This window comes from Schistocerca gregaria, unplaced genomic scaffold, assembly GCF_023897955.1.
Source record: "Schistocerca gregaria isolate iqSchGreg1 unplaced genomic scaffold, iqSchGreg1.2 ptg000169l, whole genome shotgun sequence".
Taxonomy (NCBI): Eukaryota; Metazoa; Arthropoda; class Insecta; order Orthoptera; family Acrididae; genus Schistocerca; species Schistocerca gregaria.
This window is the reverse complement of record NW_026061724.1, coordinates 15958450-15981249: the sequence shown is the minus strand read 5'-3', so window position 1 is coordinate 15981249 and position 22800 is coordinate 15958450. Positions and strand designations below refer to the sequence as shown.

The window sequence follows — 22800 nt, the reverse complement described above, 5'->3', positions numbered from 1 at the left end:
CGACCCTGGGATTAAGAGTCTGACGCTCTACCGACTGAGATAGCCGGCTACCTCGGTGAATACTTGCCGGGTAGCACGTCACACAGTACTCGTTTGGGTTGGGTGGTCCCATACAGAATCTCTCCATGCTGCCTAATGTTTTCCTAACGTCACACTCGTCACGTACTTCACTTTTATGTCATAATCATTTCTGAGAGGCAAAGAAATTGCATGACAACAAGCAGAGCTAGTGGCGTCAAAATTAACACACATACTTTATGTGACTCAAAAGCCGAACGAGTTACTTTCCGACGTTGTTTTAGATGTGCAAGTGATAGTCAAAACTCGCTGTGTCGGCACTCTGCCGACCATTTCGCTAGTTAACACCGGTCTTGTTGTGTGTGTTTCAAGCTCAAGAGCATCTCCAAGCAAAAAATGGTCAACAGCAACATTCAGACGGTTTCGTACTGCTCAATTGCTACATTAAAACGGTATGTTTCTTTTTCAGAACTGGAAAAACACGAGCGTGGCAGCATTCTAGCCTGTAATCTTCAGATCCGAAGTCCGACGCCTTATCCATTAGGCCACACGGTCACTGACGACTAACATTTACATGTATACGACTCATCTCGAAACGCTCACACCCCTGAGGATTTGTGTTTTCGTTCTACACAGCCGCTGCCCCTTGCTCTTTCCCACCCATTCGTTACATTCAACCTCTGACGAGACCGACCAAATATAGACTGAGAAACAAGACCACACACTTTGTGCATTCGGAATCGAAGGCAGGGCGTCCCTCGCCGCATTTGCTACGATTGCCATTTGCTACTTCTGCAGAAGCGGCGGCGGCGACGACGACGACGACGACGACGAACATCGCGAGAGGCTTTGAGATATGTGAGAAATACATCTATAAAATGTAATTCAGACTGCCTCGTCCCACCTTATGCTGTACCGCTTTGGCAAATGCTTTATCTGCGCCATTCGCCTTAATCACATCTGAGAGTAAATCTTAAAAAAACGCCCGTCGCTAATTGTTCGTCATCACAGGTACTGTTTGCTATACGGCCACGACGCGCAACTGATTTCCAAAATTCATCTTTCTCCTGTGAGGATGGAACTTACAACCCCTGGTTTATTTGACCAGTGCACTACCACTGAGCTAAAGAGGCGCGGCCTAGCGGTACTCTTGGGTACTTCGTCCTTACGGTCGTCTGCACCATCAGACTTTAGCTGACAACACTTCATATTACCGGCTAATATTTGCAGCTATGGCGACAAATTACTGCTTGGCTACACATCTGACACGTAACCGGTGTGCTCTCCAAACCACAACACTTGCTTTTCAGAACATGTCTTTCACACATGTCTACAAAATCACCTTCACCTTCAAATACAGTTTCCTTGCGACTGACAGAGACGTAGGCAAAGTTTAAAGTTGCTATTTCCATTAAATCTCGTTAATCAGAAAAACGGTAATTTACACCTGCAGCGGAACAAAATTCCGTTCCGCCCAGCGTCTGGCTCGAACCCACGACCCTGGGATTAAGAGTCTGACGCTCTACCGACTGAGATAGCCGGCTACCTCGGTGAATACTTGCCGGGTAGCACGTCACACAGTACTCGTTTGGGTTGGGTGGTCCCATACAGAATCTCTCCATGCTGCCTAATGTTTTCCTAACGTCACACTCGTCACGTACTTCACTTTTATGTCATAATCATTTCTGAGAGGCAAAGAAATTGCATGACAACAAGCAGAGCTAGTGGCGTCAAAATTAACACACATACTTTATGTGACTCAAAAGCCGAACGAGTTACTTTCCGACGTTGTTTTAGATGTGCAAGTGATAGTCAAAACTCGCTGTGTCGGCACTCTGCCGACCATTTCGCTAGTTAACACCGGTCTTGTTGTGTGTGTTTCAAGCTCAAGAGCATCTCCAAGCAAAAAATGGTCAACAGCAACATTCAGACGGTTTCGTACTGCTCAATTGCTACATTAAAACGGTATGTTTCTTTTTCAGAACTGGAAAAACACGAGCGTGGCAGCATTCTAGCCTGTAATCTTCAGATCCGAAGTCCGACGCCTTATCCATTAGGCCACACGGTCACTGACGACTAACATTTACATGTATACGACTCATCTCGAAACGCTCACACCCCTGAGGATTTGTGTTTTCGTTCTACACAGCCGCTGCCCCTTGCTCTTTCCCACCCATTCGTTACATTCAACCTCTGACGAGACCGACCAAATATAGACTGAGAAACAAGACCACACACTTTGTGCATTCGGAATCGAAGGCAGGGCGTCCCTCGCCGCATTTGCTACGATTGCCATTTGCTACTTCTGCAGAAGCGGCGGCGGCGACGACGACGACGACGACGACGAACATCGCGAGAGGCTTTGAGATATGTGAGAAATACATCTATAAAATGTAATTCAGACTGCCTCGTCCCACCTTATGCTGTACCGCTTTGGCAAATGCTTTATCTGCGCCATTCGCCTTAATCACATCTGAGAGTAAATCTTAAAAAAACGCCCGTCGCTAATTGTTCGTCATCACAGGTACTGTTTGCTATACGGCCACGACGCGCAACTGATTTCCAAAATTCATCTTTCTCCTGTGAGGATGGAACTTACAACCCCTGGTTTATTTGACCAGTGCACTACCACTGAGCTAAAGAGGCGCGGCCTAGCGGTACTCTTGGGTACTTCGTCCTTACGGTCGTCTGCACCATCAGACTTTAGCTGACAACACTTCATATTACCGGCTAATATTTGCAGCTATGGCGACAAATTACTGCTTGGCTACACATCTGACACGTAACCGGTGTGCTCTCCAAACCACAACACTTGCTTTTCAGAACATGTCTTTCACACATGTCTACAAAATCACCTTCACCTTCAAATACAGTTTCCTTGCGACTGACAGAGACATAGGCAAAGTTTAAAGTTGCTATTTCCATTAAATCTCGTTAATCAGAAAAACGGTAATTTACACCTGCAGCGGAACAAAATTCCGTTCCGCCCAGCGTCTGGCTCGAACCCACGACCCTGGGATTAAGAGTCTGACGCTCTACCGACTGAGATAGCCGGCTACCTCGGTGAATACTTGCCGGGTAGCACGTCACACAGTACTCGTTTGGGTTGGGTGGTCCCATACAGAATCTCTCCATGCTGCCTAATGTTTTCCTAACGTCACACTCGTCACGTACTTCACTTTTATGTCATAATCATTTCTGAGAGGCAAAGAAATTGCATGACAACAAGCAGAGCTAGTGGCGTCAAAATTAACACACATACTTTATGTGACTCAAAAGCCGAACGAGTTACTTTCCGACGTTGTTTTAGATGTGCAAGTGATAGTCAAAACTCGCTGTGTCGGCACTCTGCCGACCATTTCGCTAGTTAACACCGGTCTTGTTGTGTGTGTTTCAAGCTCAAGAGCATCTCCAAGCAAAAAATGGTCAACAGCAACATTCAGACGGTTTCGTACTGCTCAATTGCTACATTAAAACGGTATGTTTCTTTTTCAGAACTGGAAAAACACGAGCGTGGCAGCATTCTAGCCTGTAATCTTCAGATCCGAAGTCCGACGCCTTATCCATTAGGCCACACGGTCACTGACGACTAACATTTACATGTATACGACTCATCTCGAAACGCTCACACCCCTGAGGATTTGTGTTTTCGTTCTACACAGCCGCTGCCCCTTGCTCTTTCCCACCCATTCGTTACATTCAACCTCTGACGAGACCGACCAAATATAGACTGAGAAACAAGACCACACACTTTGTGCATTCGGAATCGAAGGCAGGGCGTCCCTCGCCGCATTTGCTACGATTGCCATTTGCTACTTCTGCAGAAGCGGCGGCGGCGACGACGACGACGACGACGAACATCGCGAGAGGCTTTGAGATATGTGAGAAATACATCTATAAAATGTAATTCAGACTGCCTCGTCCCACCTTATGCTGTACCGCTTTGGCAAATGCTTTATCTGCGCCATTCGCCTTAATCACATCTGAGAGTAAATCTTAAAAAAACGCCCGTCGCTAATTGTTCGTCATCACAGGTACTGTTTGCTATACGGCCACGACGCGCAACTGATTTCCAAAATTCATCTTTCTCCTGTGAGGATGGAACTTACAACCCCTGGTTTATTTGACCAGTGCACTACCACTGAGCTAAAGAGGCGCGGCCTAGCGGTACTCTTGGGTACTTCGTCCTTACGGTCGTCTGCACCATCAGACTTTAGCTGACAACACTTCATATTACCGGCTAATATTTGCAGCTATGGCGACAAATTACTGCTTGGCTACACATCTGACACGTAACCGATGTGCTCTCCAAACCACAACACTTGCTTTTCAGAACATGTCTTTCACACATGTCTACAAAATCACCTTCACCTTCAAATACAGTTTCCTTGCGACTGACAGAGACGTAGGCAAAGTTTAAAGTTGCTATTTCCATTAAATCTCGTTAATCAGAAAAACGGTAATTTACACCTGCAGCGGAACAAAATTCCGTTCCGCCCAGCGTCTGGCTCGAACCCACGACCCTGGGATTAAGAGTCTGACGCTCTACCGACTGAGATAGCCGGCTACCTCGGTGAATACTTGCCGGGTAGCACGTCACACAGTACTCGTTTGGGTTGGGTGGTCCCATACAGAATCTCTCCATGCTGCCTAATGTTTTCCTAACGTCACACTCGTCACGTACTTCACTTTTATGTCATAATCATTTCTGAGAGGCAAAGAAATTGCATGACAACAAGCAGAGCTAGTGGCGTCAAAATTAACACACATACTTTATGTGACTCAAAAGCCGAACGAGTTACTTTCCGACGTTGTTTTAGATGTGCAAGTGCCAGTCAAAACTCGCGGTGTCGGCACTCTGCCGACCATTTCGTTAGTTAACACCGGTCTTGCTGTGTGTGTTTCAAGCTCAAGAGCATCTCCAAGCAAAAAATGGTCAACAGCAACATTCAGACGGTTTCGTACTGCTCAATTGCTACATTAAAACGGTATGTTTCTTTTTCAGAACTGGAAAAACACAAGCGTGACAGCATTCGAACCTGTAATCTTCAGATACGAAGTCCGACGCCTTATCCATTAGACCACACGGTCACTGACGATCAACATTTACATGTATACGACTCATCTCGAAACGCTCACACCCCTGAGGATTTGTGTTTTCGTTCTACACAGCCGCTGCCCCTTGCTCTTTCCCACCCATTCGTTACATTCAACCTCTGACGAGACCGACCAAATATAGACTGAGAAACAAGACCACACAATTTGTGCATTCGGAATCGAAGGCAGGCCGTCCCTCGCCGCATTTGCTACGATGGCCATTTGCTACTTCTGCAGAAGCGGCGGCGGCGACGACGACGACGACGACGACGACGACGACGACGACGACGAAGATAGCGAGAGACTCTGAGATATGTGAGAAATACATCTATAAAATGTAAGTCAGACTGCCTCGTCCCACCTTATGCTGTACCGCTTTGGCAAATGCTTTATCTGCGCCATTCGCCTTAATCACATCTGAGAGTAAATCTTAAAAAAACGCCCGTCGCTAATTGTTCGTCATCACAGGTACTGTTTGCTATACGGCCACGACGCGCAACTGATTTCCAAAATTCATCTTTCTCCTGTGAGGATGGAACTTACAACCCCTGGTTTATTAGACCAGTGCTCTACCACTGAGCTAAAGAGGCGCGGCCTAGCGGTACTCTTGGTTACTTCGTCCTTACGGTCGTCTGCACCATCAGACTTTAGCTGACAACACTTCATATTACCGGCTAATATTTGCAGCTATGGCGACAAATTACTGCTTGGCTACACATCTGACACGTAACCGATGTGCTCTCCAAACCACAACACTTGCTTTTCAGAACATGTCTTTCACACATGTCTACAAAATCACCTTCACCTTCAAATACAGTTTCCTTGCGACTGACAGAGACGTAGGCAAAGTTTAAAGTTGCTATTTCCATTAAATCTCGTTAATCAGAAAAACGGTAATTTACACCTGCAGCGGAACAAAATTCCGTTCCGCCCAGCGTCTGGCTCGAACCCACGACCCTGGGATTAAGAGTCTGACACTCTACCGACTGAGCTAGCCGGCTACCTCAGTGAATACCTGCCGGGTAGCACGTCACACAGTACTCGTTTGGGTTGGGTGGTCCCATACAGAATCTCTCCATGCTGCCTAATGTTTTCCTAACGTCACACTCGTCACGTACTTCACTTTTATGTCATAATCATTTCTGAGAGGTAAAGAAATTGCATGACAACATGCAGAGCTAGTGGCGTCAAAATTAACACACATACTTTATGTGACTCAAAAGCCGAACGAGTTACTTTACGACCTTGTTTTATATGTGCAAGTGCCAGTCAAAACTCGCGGTGTCGGCACTCTGCCGACCATTTCGCTAGTTAACACCGGTCTTGTTGTGTGTGTTTCAAGCTCAAGAGCATCTCCAAGCAAAAAATGGTCAACAGCAACATTCAGACGGTTTCGTACTGCTCAATTGCTACATTTAAACGTTATGTTTCTTTTTCAGAACTGGAAAAACACAAGCGTGACAGCATTCGAACCTGTAATCTTCAGATCCGAAATCCGACGCCTTATCCATTAGGCCACACGGTCACTGACGACCAACATTTACATGTATACGACTCATCTCGAAACGCTCACACCCCTGAGGATTTGTGTTTTCGTTCTACACAGCCGCTGCCCCTTGCTCTTTCCCACCCATTCGTTACATTCAACCTCTGACGAGACCGACCAAATATAGACTGAGAAACAAGACCACACACTTTGTGCATTCGGAATCGAAGGCAGGGCGTCCCTCGCCGCATTTGCTACGATTGCCATTTGCTACTTCTGCAGAAGCGGCGGCGGCGACGACGACGACGACGAATATCGCGAGAGGCTTTGAGATATGTGAGAAATACATCTATAAAATGTAATTCAGACTGCCTCGTCCCACCTTATGCTGTACCGCTTTGGCAAATGCTTTATCTGCGCCATTCGCCTTAATCGCATCTGAGAGTAATTCTTAAAAAAACGCCTGTTGCTAATTGTTCGTCATCACAGATACTGTTTGCTATACGGCCACGACGCGCAACTGATTTCCAAAATTCATCTTTCTCCTGTGAGGATGGAACTTACGACCCCTGGTTTATTACACCAGTGCTCTACCACTGAGCTAAAGAGGCGAGGCCTAGCGGTACTCTTGGGTACTTCGTCCTTACGGTCGTCTGCATCATCAGACTTTAGCTGACAACACTTCATATTACCGGCTAATATTTGCAGCTATGGCGACAAATTACTGCTTGGCTACACATCTGACACGTAACCGATGTGCTCTCCAAACAACAACACTTGCATTTCAGAAAATGTCTTTCACACATGTCTACAAAATCACCTTCACCTTCAAATACAGTTTCCTTGCGAGTGACAGAGACGTAGGCAAAGTTTAAAGTTGCTATTTCCATTAAATCTCGTTAATCAGAAAAATGGTAATTTACACCTGCAGCGGAACAAAATTCCGTTCCGCCCAGCGTCTGGCTCGAACCCACGACCCTGGGATTAAGAGTCTGACGCTCTACCGACTGAGATAGCCGGCTACCTCGGTGAATACTTGCCGGGTAGCACGTCACACAGTACTCGTTTGGGTTGGGTGGTCCCATACAGAATCTCTCCATGCTGCCTAATGTTTTCCTAACGTCACACTCGTCACGTACTTCACTTTTATGTCATAATCATTTCTGAGAGGCAAAGAAATTGCATGACAACAAGCAGAGCTAGTGGCGTCAAAATTAACACACATACTTTATGTGACTCAAAAGCCGAACGAGTTACTTTCCGACGTTGTTTTAGATGTGCAAGTGCCAGTCAAAACTCGCGGTGTCGGCACTCTGCCGACCATTTCGTTAGTTAACACCGGTCTTGCTGTGTGTGTTTCAAGCTCAAGAGCATCTCCAAGCAAAAAATGGTCAACAGCAACATTCAGACGGTTTCGTACTGCTCAATTGCTACATTAAAACGGTATGTTTCTTTTTCAGAACTGGAAAAACACAAGCGTGACAGCATTCGAACCTGTAATCTTCAGATACGAAGTCCGACGCCTTATCCATTAGACCACACGGTCACTGACGATCAACATTTACATGTATACGACTCATCTCGAAACGCTCACACCCCTGAGGATTTGTGTTTTCGTTCTACACAGCCGCTGCCCCTTGCTCTTTCCCACCCATTCGTTACATTCAACCTCTGACGAGACCGACCAAATATAGACTGAGAAACAAGACCACACAATTTGTGCATTCGGAATCGAAGGCAGGCCGTCCCTCGCCGCATTTGCTACGATGGCCATTTGCTACTTCTGCAGAAGCGGCGGCGGCGACGACGACGACGACGACGACGACGACGACGAAGATAGCGAGAGACTCTGAGATATGTGAGAAATACATCTATAAAATGTAATTCAGACTGCCTCGTCCCACCTTATGCTGTACCGCTTTGGCAAATGCTTTATCTGCGCCATTCGCCTTAATCACATCTGAGAGTAAATCTTAAAAAAACGCCCGTCGCTAATTGTTCGCATCACAGGTACTGTTTGCTATACGGCCACGACGCGCAACTGATTTCCAAAATTCATCTTTCTCCTGTGAGGATGGAACTTACAACCCCTGGTTTATTAGACCAGTGCTCTACCACTGAGCTAAAGAGGCGCGGCCTAGCGGTACTCTTGGTTACTTCGTCCTTACGGTCGTCTGCACCATCAGACTTTAGCTGACAACACTTCATATTACCGGCTAATATTTGCAGCTATGGCGACAAATTACTGCTTGGCTACACATCTGACACGTAACCGATGTGCTCTCCAAACCACAACACTTGCTTTTCAGAACATGTCTTTCACACATGTCTACAAAATCACCTTCACCTTCAAATACAGTTTCCTTGCGACTGACAGAGACGTAGGCAAAGTTTAAAGTTGCTATTTCCATTAAATCTCGTTAATCAGAAAAACGGTAATTTACACCTGCAGCGGAACAAAATTCCGTTCCGCCCAGCGTCTGGCTCGAACCCACGACCCTGGGATTAAGAGTCTGACGCTCTACCGACTGAGATAGCCGGCTACCTCGGTGAATACTTGCCGGGTAGCACGTCACACAGTACTCGTTTGGGTTGGGTGGTCCCATACAGAATCTCTCCATGCTGCCTAATGTTTTCCTAACGTCACACTCGTCACGTACTTCACTTTTATGTCATAATCATTTCTGAGAGGCAAAGAAATTGCATGACAACAAGCAGAGCTAGTGGCGTCAAAATTAACACACATACTTTATGTGACTCAAAAGCCGAACGAGTTACTTTCCGACGTTGTTTTAGATGTGCAAGTGCCAGTCAAAACTCGCGGTGTCGGCACTCTGCCGACCATTTCGTTAGTTAACACCGGTCTTGCTGTGTGTGTTTCAAGCTCAAGAGCATCTCCAAGCAAAAAATGGTCAACAGCAACATTCAGACGGTTTCGTACTGCTCAATTGCTACATTAAAACGGTATGTTTCTTTTTCAGAACTGGAAAAACACAAGCGTGACAGCATTCGAACCTGTAATCTTCAGATACGAAGTCCGACGCCTTATCCATTAGACCACACGGTCACTGACGATCAACATTTACATGTATACGACTCATCTCGAAACGCTCACACCCCTGAGGATTTGTGTTTTCGTTCTACACAGCCGCTGCCCCTTGCTCTTTCCCACCCATTCGTTACATTCAACCTCTGACGAGACCGACCAAATATAGACTGAGAAACAAGACCACACAATTTGTGCATTCGGAATCGAAGGCAGGCCGTCCCTCGCCGCATTTGCTACGATGGCCATTTGCTACTTCTGCAGAAGCGGCGGCGGCGACGACGACGACGACGACGACGACGACGACGAAGATAGCGAGAGACTCTGAGATATGTGAGAAATACATCTATAAAATGTAATTCAGACTGCCTCGTCCCACCTTATGCTGTACCGCTTTGGCAAATGCTTTATCTGCGCCATTCGCCTTAATCACATCTGAGAGTAAATCTTAAAAAAACGCCCGTCGCTAATTGTTCGTCATCACAGGTACTGTTTGCTATACGGCCACGACGCGCAACTGATTTCCAAAATTCATCTTTCTCCTGTGAGGATGGAACTTACAACCCCTGGTTTATTAGACCAGTGCTCTACCACTGAGCTAAAGAGGCGCGGCCTAGCGGTACTCTTGGTTACTTCGTCCTTACGGTCGTCTGCACCATCAGACTTTAGCTGACAACACTTCATATTACCGGCTAATATTTGCAGCTATGGCGACAAATTACTGCTTGGCTACACATCTGACACGTAACCGATGTGCTCTCCAAACCACAACACTTGCTTTTCAGAACATGTCTTTCACACATGTCTACAAAATCACCTTCACCTTCAAATACAGTTTCCTTGCGACTGACAGAGACGTAGGCAAAGTTTAAAGTTGCTATTTCCATTAAATCTCGTTAATCAGAAAAACGGTAATTTACACCTGCAGCGGAACAAAATTCCGTTCCGCCCAGCGTCTGGCTCGAACCCACGACCCTGGGATTAAGAGTCTGACACTCTACCGACTGAGCTAGCCGGCTACCTCAGTGAATACCTGCCGGGTAGCACGTCACACAGTACTCGTTTGGGTTGGGTGGTCCCATACAGAATCTCTCCATGCTGCCTAATGTTTTCCTAACGTCACACTCGTCACGTACTTCACTTTTATGTCATAATCATTTCTGAGAGGTAAAGAAATTGCATGACAACATGCAGAGCTAGTGGCGTCAAAATTAACACACATACTTTATGTGACTCAAAAGCCGAACGAGTTACTTTACGACCTTGTTTTATATGTGCAAGTGCCAGTCAAAACTCGCGGTGTCGGCACTCTGCCGACCATTTCGCTAGTTAACACCGGTCTTGTTGTGTGTGTTTCAAGCTCAAGAGCATCTCCAAGCAAAAAATGGTCAACAGCAACATTCAGACGGTTTCGTACTGCTCAATTGCTACATTTAAACGTTATGTTTCTTTTTCAGAACTGGAAAAACACAAGCGTGACAGCATTCGAACCTGTAATCTTCAGATCCGAAATCCGACGCCTTATCCATTAGGCCACACGGTCACTGACGACCAACATTTACATGTATACGACTCATCTCGAAACGCTCACACCCCTGAGGATTTGTGTTTTCGTTCTACACAGCCGCTGCCCCTTGCTCTTTCCCACCCATTCGTTACATTCAACCTCTGACGAGACCGACCAAATATAGACTGAGAAACAAGACCACACACTTTGTGCATTCGGAATCGAAGGCAGGGCGTCCCTCGCCGCATTTGCTACGATTGCCATTTGCTACTTCTGCAGAAGCGGCGGCGGCGACGACGACGACGACGAATATCGCGAGAGGCTTTGAGATATGTGAGAAATACATCTATAAAATGTAATTCAGACTGCCTCGTCCCACCTTATGCTGTACCGCTTTGGCAAATGCTTTATCTGCGCCATTCGCCTTAATCGCATCTGAGAGTAATTCTTAAAAAAACGCCTGTTGCTAATTGTTCGTCATCACCGATACTGTTTGCTATACGGCCACGACGCGCAACTGATTTCCAAAATTCATCTTTCTCCTGTGAGGATGGAACTTACGACCCCTGGTTTATTACACCAGTGCTCTACCACTGAGCTAAAGAGGCGAGGCCTAGCGGTACTCTTGGGTACTTCGTCCTTACGGTCGTCTGCATCATCAGACTTTAGCTGACAACACTTCATATTACCGGCTAATATTTGCAGCTATGGCGACAAATTACTGCTTGGCTACACATCTGACACGTAACCGATGTGCTCTCCAAACAACAACACTTGCATTTCAGAAAATGTCTTTCACACATGTCTACAAAATCACCTTCACCTTCAAATACAGTTTCCTTGCGAGTGACAGAGACGTAGGCAAAGTTTAAAGTTGCTATTTCCATTAAATCTCGTTAATCAGAAAAATGGTAATTTACACCTGCAGCGGAACAAAATTCCGTTCCGCCCAGCGTCTGGCTCGAACCCACGACCCTGGGATTAAGAGTCTGACGCTCTACCGACTGAGATAGCCGGCTACCTCGGTGAATACTTGCCGGGTAGCACGTCACACAGTACTCGTTTGGGTTGGGTGGTCCCATACAGAATCTCTCCATGCTGCCTAAAGTTTTCCTAACGTCACACTCGTCACGTACTTCACTTTTATGTCATAATCATTTCTGAGAGGCAAAGAAATTGCATGATAACAAGCAGAGCTAGTGGCGTCAAAATTAACACACATACTTTATGTGACTCAAAAGCCGAACGAGTTACTTTCCGACGTTGTTTTAGATGTGCAAGTGCCAGTCAAAACTCGCGGTGTCGGCACTCTGCCGACCATTTCGTTAGTTAACACCGGTCTTGCTGTGTGTGTTTCAAGCTCAAGAGCATCTCCAAGCAAAAAATGGTCAACAGCAACATTCAGACGGTTTCGTACTGCTCAATTGCTACATTAAAACGGTATGTTTCTTTTTCAGAACTGGAAAAACACAAGCGTGACAGCATTCGAACCTGTAATCTTCAGATACGAAGTCCGACGCCTTATCCATTAGACCACACGGTCACTGACGATCAACATTTACATGTATACGACTCATCTCGAAACGCTCACACCCCTGAGGATTTGTGTTTTCGTTCTACACAGCCGCTGCCCCTTGCTCTTTCCCACCCATTCGTTACATTCAACCTCTGACGAGACCGACCAAATATAGACTGAGAAACAAGACCACACAATTTGTGCATTCGGAATCGAAGGCAGGCCGTCCCTCGCCGCATTTGCTACGATGGCCATTTGCTACTTCTGCAGAAGCGGCGGCGGCGACGACGACGACGACGACGACGACGACGACGACGACGAAGATCGCGAGAGACTCTGAGATATGTGAGAAATACATCTATAAAATGTAATTCAGACTGCCTCGTCCCACCTTATGCTGTACCGCTTTGGCAAATGCTTTATCTGCGCCATTCGCCTTAATCACATCTGAGAGTAAATCTTAAAAAAACGCCCGTCGCTAATTGTTCGTCATCACAGGTACTGTTTGCTATACGGCCACGACGCGCAACTGATTTCCAAAATTCATCTTTTTCCTGTGAGGATGGAACTTACAACCCCTGGTTTATTAGACCAGTGCTCTACCACTGAGCTAAAGAGGCGCGGCCTAGCGGTACTCTTGGGTACTTCGTCCTTACGGTCGTCTGCACCATCAGACTTTAGCTGACAACACTTCATATTACCGGCTAATATTTGCAGCTATGGCGACAAATTACTGCTTGGCTACACATCTGACACGTAACCGATGTGCTCTCCAAACCACAACACTTGCTTTTCAGAACATGTCTTTCACACATGTCTACAAAATCACCTTCACCTTCAAATACAGTTTCCTTGCGACTGACAGAGACGTAGGCAAAGTTTAAAGTTGCTATTTCCATTAAATCTCGTTAATCAGAAAAACGGTAATTTACACCTGCAGCGGAACAAAATTCCGTTCCGCCCAGCGTCTGGCTCGAACCCACGACCCTGGGATTAAGAGTCTGACGCTCTACCGACTGAGATAGCCGGCTACCTCGGTGAATACTTGCCGGGTAGCACGTCGCACAGTACTCGTTTGGGTTGGGTGGTCCCATACAGAATCTCTCCATGCTGCCTAATGTTTTCCTAACGTCACACTCGTCACGTACTTCACTTTTATGTCATAATCATTTCTGAGAGGCAAAGAAATTGCATGACAACAAGCAGAGCTAGTGGCGTCAAAATTAACACACATACTTTATGTGACTCAAAAGCCGAACGAGTTACTTTCCGACGTTGTTTTAGATGTGCAAGTGCCAGTCAAAACTCGCGGTGTCGGCACTCTGCCGACCATTTCGTTAGTTAACACCGGTCTTGCTGTGTGTGTTTCAAGCTCAAGAGCATCTCCAAGCAAAAAATGGTCAACAGCAACATTCAGACGGTTTCGTACTGCTCAATTGCTACATTAAAACGGTATGTTTCTTTTTCAGAACTGGAAAAACACAAGCGTGACAGCATTCGAACCTGTAATCTTCAGATACGAAGTCCGACGCCTTATCCATTAGACCACACGGTCACTGACGATCAACATTTACATGTATACGACTCATCTCGAAACGCTCACACCCCTGAGGATTTGTGTTTTCGTTCTACACAGCCGCTGCCCCTTGCTCTTTCCCACCCATTCGTTACATTCAACCTCTGACGAGACCGACCAAATATAGACTGAGAAACAAGACCACACAATTTGTGCATTCGGAATCGAAGGCAGGCCGTCCCTCGCCGCATTTGCTACGATGGCCATTTGCTACTTCTGCAGAAGCGGCGGCGGCGACGACGACGACGACGACGACGACGACGACGAAGATAGCGAGAGACTCTGAGATATGTGAGAAATACATCTATAAAATGTAATTCAGACTGCCTCGTCCCACCTTATGCTGTACCGCTTTGGCAAATGCTTTATCTGCGCCATTCGCCTTAATCACATCTGAGAGTAAATCTTAAAAAAACGCCCGTCGCTAATTGTTCGTCATCACAGGTACTGTTTGCTATACGGCCACGACGCGCAACTGATTTCCAAAATTCATCTGTCTCCTGTGAGGATGGAACTTACAACCCCTGGTTTATTAGACCAGTGCTCTACCACTGAGCTAAAGAGGCGCGGCCTAGCGGTACTCTTGGGTACTTCGTCCTTACGGTCGTCTGCACCATCAGACTTTAGCTGACAACACTTCATATTACCGGCTAATATTTGCAGCTATGGCGACAAATTACTGCTTGGCTACACATCTGACACGTAACCGATGTGCTCTCCAAACCACAACACTTGCTTTTCAGAACATGTCTTTCACACATGTCTACAAAATCACCTTCACCTTCAAATACAGTTTCCTTGCGACTGACAGAGACGTAGGCAAAGTTTAAAGTTGCTATTTCCATTAAATCTCGTTAATCAGAAAAACGGTAATTTACACCTGCAGCGGAACAAAATTCCGTTCCGCCCAGCGTCTGGCTCGAACCCACGACCCTGGGATTAAGAGTCTGACACTCTACCGACTGAGCTAGCCGGCTACCTCAGTGAATACCTGCCGGGTAGCACGTCACACAGTACTCGTTTGGGTTGGGTGGTCCCATACAGAATCTCTCCATGCTGCCTAATGTTTTCCTAACGTCACACTCGTCACGTACTTCACTTTTATGTCATAATCATTTCTGAGAGGTAAAGAAATTGCATGACAACATGCAGAGCTAGTGGCGTCAAAATTAACACACATACTTTATGTGACTCAAAAGCCGAACGAGTTACTTTACGACCTTGTTTTAGATGTGCAAGTGCCAGTCAAAACTCGCGGTGTCGGCACTCTGCCGACCATTTCGCTAGTTAACACCGGCCTTGTTGTGTGTGTTTCAAGCTCAAGAGCATCTCCAAGCAAAAAATGGTCAACAGCAACATTCAGACGGTTTCGTACTGCTCAATTGCTACATTTAAACGTTATGTTTCTTTTTCAGAACTGGAAAAACACAAGCGTGACAGCATTCGAACCTGTAATCTTCAGATCCGAAATCCGACGCCTTATCCATTAGGCCACACGGTCACTGACGACCAACATTTACATGTATACGACTCATCTCGAAACGCTCACACCCCTGAGGATTTGTGTTTTCGTTCTACACAGCCGCTGCCCCTTGCTCTTTCCCACCCATTCGTTACATTCAACCTCTGACGAGACCGACCAAATATAGACTGAGAAACAAGACCACACAATTTGTGCATTCGGAATCGAAGGCAGGCCGTCCCTCGCCGCATTTGCTACGATTGCCATTTGCTACTTCTGCAGAAGCGGCGGCGGCGACGACGACGACGACGAATATCGCGAGAGGCTTTGAGATATGTGAGAAATACATCTATAAAATGTAATTCAGACTGCCTCGTCCCACCTTATGCTGTACCGCTTTGGCAAATGCTTTATCTGCGCCATTCGCCTTAATCGCATCTGAGAGTAATTCTTAAAAAAACGCCTGTTGCTAATTGTTCGTCATCACCGATAATGTTTGCTATACGGCCACGACGCGCAACTGATTTCCAAAATTCATCTTTCTCCTGTGAGGATGGAACTTACGACCCCTGGTTTATTACACCAGTGCTCTACCACTGAGCTAAAGAGGCGAGGCCTAGCGGTACTCTTGGGTACTTCGTCCTTACGGTCGTCTGCATCATCAGACTTTAGCTGACAACACTTCATATTACCGGCTAATATTTGCAGCTATGGCGACAAATTACTGCTTGGCTACACATCTGACACGTAACCGATGTGCTCTCCAAACAACAACACTTGCATTTCAGAAAATGTCTTTCACACATGTCTACAAAATCACCTTCACCTTCAAATACAGTTTCCTTGCGAGTGACAGAGACGTAGGCAAAGTTTAAAGTTGCTATTTCCATTAAATCTCGTTAATCAGAAAAATGGTAATTTACACCTGCAGCGGAACAAAATTCCGTTCCGCCCAGCGTCTGGCTCGAACCCACGACCCTGGGATTAAGAGTCTGACGCTCTACCGACTGAGATAGCCGGCTACCTCGGTGAATACTTGCCGGGTAGCACGTCACACAGTACTCGTTTGGGTTGGGTGGTCCCATACAGAATCTCTCCATGCTGCCTAATGTTTTCCTAACGTCACACTCGTCACGTACTTCACTTTTATGTCATAATCATTTCTGAGAGGCAAAGAAATTGCATGATAACAAGCAGAGCTAGTGGCGTCAAAATTAACACACATACTTTATGTGACTCAAAAGCCGAACGAGTTACTTTCCGACGTTGTTTTAGATGTGCAAGTGCCAGTCAAAACTCGCGGTGTCGGCACTCTGCCGACCATTTCGTTAGTTAACACCGGTCTTGCTGTGTGTGTTTCAAGCTCAAGAGCATCTCCAAGCAAAAAATGGTCAACAGCAACATTCAGACGGTTTCGTACTGCTCAATTGCTACATTAAAACGGTATGTTTCTTTTTCAGAACTGGAAAAACACAAGCGTGACAGCATTCGAACCTGTAATCTTCAGATACGAAGTCCGACGCCTTATCCATTAGACCACACGGTCACTGACGATCAACATTTACATGTATACGACTCATCTCGAAACGCTCACACCCCTGAGGATTTGTGTTTTCGTTCTACACAGCCGCTGCCCCTTGCTCTTTCCCACCCATTCGTTACATTCAACCTCTGACGAGACCGACCAAATATAGACTGAGAAACAAGACCACACAATTTGTGCATTCGGAATCGAAGGCAGGCCGTCCCTCGCCGCATTTGCTACGATGGCCATTTGCTACTTCTGCAGAAGCGGCGGCGGCGACGACGACGACGACGACGACGACGACGACGACGACGAAGATCGCGAGAGACTCTGAGATATGTGAGAAATACATCTATAAAATGTAATTCAGACTGCCTCGTCCCACCTTATGCTGTACCGCTTTGGCAAATGCTTTATCTGCGCCATTCGCCTTAATCACATCTGAGAGTAAATCTTAAAAAAACGCCCGTCGCTAATTGTTCGTCATCACAGGTACTGTTTGCTATACGGCCACGACGCGCAACTGATTTCCAAAATTCATCTTTCTCCTGTGAGGATGGAACTTACAACCCCTGGTTTATTAGACCAGTGCTCTACCACTGAGCTAAAGAGGCGCGGCCTAGCGGTACTCTTGGGTACTTCGTCCTTACGGTCGTCTGCACCATCAGACTTTAGCTGACAACACTTCATATTACCGGCTAATATTTGCAGCTATGGCGACAAATTACTGCTTGGCTACACATCTGACACGTAACCGATGTGCTCTCCAAACCACAACACTTGCTTTTCAGAACATGTCTTTCACACATGTCTACAAAATCACCTTCACCTTCAAATACAGTTTCCTTGCGACTGACAGAGACGTAGGCAAAGTTTAAAGTTGCTATTTCCATTAAATCTCGTTAATCAGAAAAACGGTAATTTACACCTGCAGCGGAACAAAATTCCGTTCCGCCCAGCGTCTGGCTCGAACCCACGACCCTGGGATTAAGAGTCTGACGCTCTACCGACTGAGATAGCCGGCTACCTCGGTGAATACTTGCCGGGTAGCACGTCGCACAGTACTCGTTTGGGTTGGGTGGTCCCATACAGAATCTCTCCATGCTGCCTAATGTTTTCCTAACGTCACACTCGTCACGTACTTCACTTTTATGTCATAATCATTTCTGAGAGGCAAAGAAATTGCATGACAACAAGCAGAGCTAGTGGCGTCAAAATTAACACACATACTTTATGTGACTCAAAAGCCGAACGAGTTACTTTCCGACGTTGTTTTAGATGTGCAAGTGCCAGTCAAAACTCGCGGTGTCGGCACTCTGCCGACCATTTCGTTAGTTAACACCGGTCTTGCTGTGTGTGTTTCAAGCTCAAGAGCATCTCCAAGCAAAAAATGGTCAACAGCAACATTCAGACGGTTTCGTACTGCTCAATTGCTACATTAAAACGTTATGTTTCTTTTTCAGAACTGGAAAAACACAAGCGTGACAGCATTCGAACCTGTAATCTTCAGATACGAAGTCCGACGCCTTATCCATTAGACCACACGGTCACTGACGATCAACATTTACATGTATACGACTCATCTCGAAACGCTCACACCCCTGAGGATTTGTGTTTTCGTTCTACACAGCCGCTGCCCCTTGCTCTTTCCCACCCATTCGTTACATTCAACCTCTGACGAGACCGACCAAATATAGACTGAGAAACAAGACCACACAATTTGTGCATTCGGAATCGAAGGCAGGCCGTCCCTCGCCGCATTTGCTACGATGGCCATTTGCTACTTCTGCAGAAGCGGCGGCGGCGACGACGACGACGACGACGACGACGACGACGAAGATAGCGAGAGACTCTGAGATATGTGAGAAATACATCTATAAAATGTAATTCAGACTGCCTCGTCCCACCTTATGCTGTACCGCTTTGGCAAATGCTTTATCTGCGCCATTCGCCTTAATCACATCTGAGAGTAAATCTTAAAAAAACGCCCGTCGCTAATTGTTCGTCATCACAGGTACTGTTTGCTATACGGCCACGACGCGCAACTGATTTCCAAAATTCATCTGTCTCCTGTGAGGATGGAACTTACAACCCCTGGTTTATTAGACCAGTGCTCTACCACTGAGCTAAAGAGGCGCGGCCTAGCGGTACTCTTGGGTACTTCGTCCTTACGGTCGTCTGCACCATCAGACTTTAGCTGACAACACTTCATATTACCGGCTAATATTTGCAGCTATGGCGACAAATTACTGCTTGGCTACACATCTGACACGTAACCGATGTGCTCTCCAAACCACAACACTTGCTTTTCAGAACATGTCTTTCACACATGTCTACAAAATCACCTTCACCTTCAAATACAGTTTCCTTGCGACTGACAGAGACGTAGGCAAAGTTTAAAGTTGCTATTTCCATTAAATCTCGTTAATCAGAAAAACGGTAATTTACACCTGCAGCGGAACAAAATTCCGTTCCGCCCAGCGTCTGGCTCGAACCCACGACCCTGGGATTAAGAGTCTGACACTCTACCGACTGAGCTAGCCGGCTACCTCAGTGAATACCTGACGGGTAGCACGTCACACAGTACTCGTTTGGGTTGGGTGGTCCCATACAGAATCTCTCCATGGTGCCTAATGTTTTCCTAACGTCACACTCGTCACGTACTTCACTTTTATGTCATAATCATTTCTGAGAGGTAAAGAAATTGCATGACAACATGCAGAGCTAGTGGCGTCAAAATTAACACACATACTTTATGTGACTCAAAAGCCGAACGAGTTACTTTACGACCTTGTTTTATATGTGCAAGTGCCAGTCAAAACTCGCGGTTTCGGCACTCTGCCGACCATTTCGCTAGTTAACACCGGTCTTGTTGTGTGTGTTTCAAGCTCAAGAGCATCTCCAAGCAAAAAATGGTCAACAGCAACATTCAGACGGTTTCGTACTGCTCAATTGCTACATTTAAACGTTATGTTTCTTTTTCAGAACTGGAAAAACACAAGCGTGACAGCATTCGAACCTGTAATCTTCAGATCCGAAATCCGACGCCTTATCCATTAGGCCACACGGTCACTGACGACCAACATTTACATGTATACGACTCATCTCGAAACGCTCACACCCCTGAGGATTTGTGTTTTCGTTCTACACAGCCGCTGCCCCTTGCTCTTTCCCACCCATTCGTTACATTCAACCTCTGACGAGACCGACCAAATATAGACTGAGAAACAAGACCACACACTTTGTGCATTCGGAATCGAAGGCAGGGCGTCCCTCGCCGCATTTGCTACGATTGCCATTTGCTACTTCTGCAGAAGCGGCGGCGGCGACGACGACGACGACGAATATCGCGAGAGGCTTTGAGATATGTGAGAAATACATCTATAAAATGTAATTCAGACTGCCTCGTCCCACCTAATGCTGTACCGCTTTGGCAAATGCTTTATCTGCGCCATTCGCCTTAATCACATCTGAGAGTAAATCTTAAAAAAACGCCCGTCGCTAATTGTTCGTCATCACAGGTACTGTTTGCTATACGGCCACGACGCGCAACTGATTTCCAAAATTCATCTTTCTCCTGTGAGGATGGAACTTACAACCCCTGGTTTATTAGACCAGTGCTCTACCACTGAGCTAAAGAGGCGCGGCCTAGCGGTACTCTTGGGTACTTCGTCCTTACGGTCGTCTGCACCATCAGACTTTAGCTGACAACACTTCATATTACCGGCTAATATTTGCAGCTATGGCGACAAATTACTGCTTGGCTACACATCTGACACGTAACCGATGTGCTCTCCAAACCACAACACTTGCTTTTCAGAACATGTCTTTCACACATGTCTACAAAATCACCTTCACCTTCAAATACAGTTTCCTTGCGACTGACAGAGACGTAGGCAAAGTTTAAAGTTGCTATTTCCATTAAATCTCGTTAATCAGAAAAACGGTAATTTACACCTGCAGCGGAACAAAATTCCGTTCCGCCCAGCGTCTGGCTCGAACCCACGACCCTGGGATTAAGAGTCTGACGCTCTACCGACTGAGATAGCCGGCTACCTCGGTGAATACTTGCCGGGTAGCACGTCGCACAGTACTCGTTTGGGTTGGGTGGTCCCATACAGAATCTCTCCATGCTGCCTAATGTTTTCCTAACGTCACACTCGTCACGTACTTCACTTTTATGTCATAATCATTTCTGAGAGGCAAAGAAATTGCATGACAACAAGCAGAGCTAGTGGCGTCAAAATTAACACACATACTTTATGTGACTCAAAAGCCGAACGAGTTACTTTCCGACGTTGTTTTAGATGTGCAAGTGCCAGTCAAAACTCGCGGTGTCGGCACTCTGCCGACCATTTCGTTAGTTAACACCGGTCTTGCTGTGTGTGTTTCAAGCTCAAGAGCATCTCCAAGCAAAAAATGGTCAACAGCAACATTCAGACGGTTTCGTACTGCTCAATTGCTACATTAAAACGGTATGTTTCTTTTTCAGAACTGGAAAAACACAAGCGTGACAGCATTCGAACCTGTAATCTTCAGATACGAAGTCCGACGCCTTATCCATTAGACCACACGGTCACTGACGATCAACATTTACATGTATACGACTCATCTCGAAACGCTCACACCCCTGAGGATTTGTGTTTTCGTTCTACACAGCCGCTGCCCCTTGCTCTTTCCCACCCATTCGTTACATTCAACCTCTGACGAGACCGACCAAATATAGACTGAGAAACAAGACCACACACTTTGTGCATTCGGAATCGAAGGCAGGGCGTCCCTCGCCGCATTTGCTACGATTGCCATTTGCTACTTCTGCAGAAGCGGCGGCGGCGACGACGACGACGACGACGACGACGACGACGACGAAGATCGCGAGAGACTCTGAGATATGTGAGAAATACATCTATAAAATGTAATTCAGACTGCCTCGTCCCACCTTATGCTGTACCGCTTTGGCAAATGCTTTATCTGCGCCATTCGCCTTAATCACATCTGAGAGTAAATCTTAAAAAAACGCCCGTCGCTAATTGTTCGTCATCACAGGTACTGTTTGCTATACGGCCACGACGCGCAACTGATTTCCAAAATTCATCTTTCTCCTGTGAGGATGGATCTTACAACCCCTGGTTTATTAGACCAGTGCTCTACCACTGAGCTAAAGAGGCGCGGCCTAGCGGTACTCTTGGGTACTTCGTCCTTACGGTCGTCTGCACCATCAGACTTTAGCTGACAACACTTCATATTACCGGCTAATATTTGCAGCTATGGCGACAAATTACTGCTTGGCTACACATCTGACACGTAACCGATGTGCTCTCCAAACCACAACACTTGCTTTTCAGAACATGTCTTTCACACATGTCTACAAAATCACCTTCACCTTCAAATACAGTTTCCTTGCGACTGACAGAGACGTAGGCAAAGTTTAAAGTTGCTATTTCCATTAAATCTCGTTAATCAGAAAAACGGTAATTTACACCTGCAGCGGAACAAAATTCCGTTCCGCCCAGCGTCTGGCTCGAACCCACGACCCTGGGATTAAGAGTCTGACGCTCTACCGACTG

At 46.3% G+C, this 22800-nt stretch overlaps 2 non-coding genes across 2 annotated transcripts; both read right to left on the bottom strand.

Moving 5' to 3' along the window:
* Window positions 1-14740: 14740 nt before the first annotated feature.
* Trnai-aau (transfer RNA isoleucine (anticodon AAU)) lies at window positions 14741-14812 on the bottom strand. Its single transcript has one exon. It is a non-coding gene; the product is annotated as a tRNA-Ile (tRNA).
* A 4485-nt stretch (window positions 14813-19297) lies between these two features.
* On the bottom strand, window positions 19298-19369 carry Trnai-aau (transfer RNA isoleucine (anticodon AAU)). Its single transcript has one exon. It is a non-coding gene; the product is annotated as a tRNA-Ile (tRNA).
* Between the last annotated feature and the right edge of the window lie 3431 nt (window positions 19370-22800).